Source organism: Belonocnema kinseyi, chromosome 4 (genome assembly GCF_010883055.1).
Source record: "Belonocnema kinseyi isolate 2016_QV_RU_SX_M_011 chromosome 4, B_treatae_v1, whole genome shotgun sequence".
In the NCBI taxonomy this organism is placed as follows: domain Eukaryota; kingdom Metazoa; phylum Arthropoda; class Insecta; order Hymenoptera; family Cynipidae; genus Belonocnema; species Belonocnema kinseyi.
The window spans coordinates 140,249,259-140,250,577 of NC_046660.1; positions in this window are offsets into that span (position 1 = coordinate 140,249,259).

A 1,319-nucleotide genomic window follows, 5' to 3' on the forward strand; every position below is an offset into this window, starting at 1 on the left:
CTACGGGATCGGCTTGATTTGAATATTCGGTTTTTATTTTCTTATCAGTTCTGATCCTCAAGTTTTAATTTCAATTTAGCGCTTTTAGAATTTTTAAATATTCCCGGTAACGTAAGTCCCTATTTGACTTGAGCATGTATGCTTAAAGCCGCTAGATGGCGTATGCATTTACTAAGTAGGTTTTAGCCCTACGTCACACCATTCCCCTTTTTTAAAAAGTTGTTACGCAGGAACAACTTTTTCAATTATTTTGTGTAGGCTTAGTTTACTAAACAAAGAAAATAATTCTTCCTTTTTCCTAGGTACTTTAGTAAAATTTAAAAAATTTCTAATTTAATGCGAATCTATATGCCTGTTTCTAATGTAAGTTTTTGAATTTTGCCTCTATGCCATGGTCGGTACGATGCGTTATCTGGGGTCGGTATTGCAGACATTTGTCTTGCCTTTTCGTTCATGACCCAATTTGTAGTTTGGGTCAGTGACCTCGATCTTCGAAATGTAGGTCAGTAGTGCTGTGCCAGTTTGACCTACATTTAATTACTTGTTTTGTGACAGGTGAATTTTCGTAGATTTTTTTAGCGCGAGAGAGAGAGAGTGTGGATTATATAACTACTTATGAGCGAGAGGACGATGTTATTATAAGTAAGTATCGATTTTGTTATAATACTATCATAATTTAGATGTTTGACAGGTGATCTTTCGTGAAAGGTTGGAGGGATTTTTGCGCGCGCGTTTTCTTCCTTGAGGAAAGGGGACTTTCTGGCCCTTTTCCCCTGATTCAAATTTCCGAGTAGTGACTGACCAAAGGGAAAACTCTCCCCTCCACTCGTACTGTCTTTCGATACTCTTCTCCTCTCCTCGAATTCTCTCTCTCTCTCTCTCTCTCTCTTGCCTATTTCTATTAGAATTTGCAGCCCCGATGAGTTATTTTGACCAGTCTGAATTTTGATTTTACATTAAATAAATTTACATTATTTTGTAATAATTTGTTATGAATTTTGAATGAATTTTCTTTTTGTTTGTTTGTTATAATTAGAGAGTAATACAATTTTCCTTAAATTTTAAATTTGGAACAAAGGGTAATAAGAGAATTTTTAGTATTATTATTATTATTATTATTTTATTTTATTTTTATTTGAAGAGAGAGTAATAAAATAAAAATTTTGAAGAAAAGGATTAAAATTTTGAACATGTAAAAAGAAGAAAATTCTTAACACATTTTTGAAGAGAAGTAATGAAATTAAAATTGTTGAAAAAGATTAAAATTTGAATGTTTGTAAAAAGATAGAAATTTTTAACACTTTTAGAAAAAAAAAATA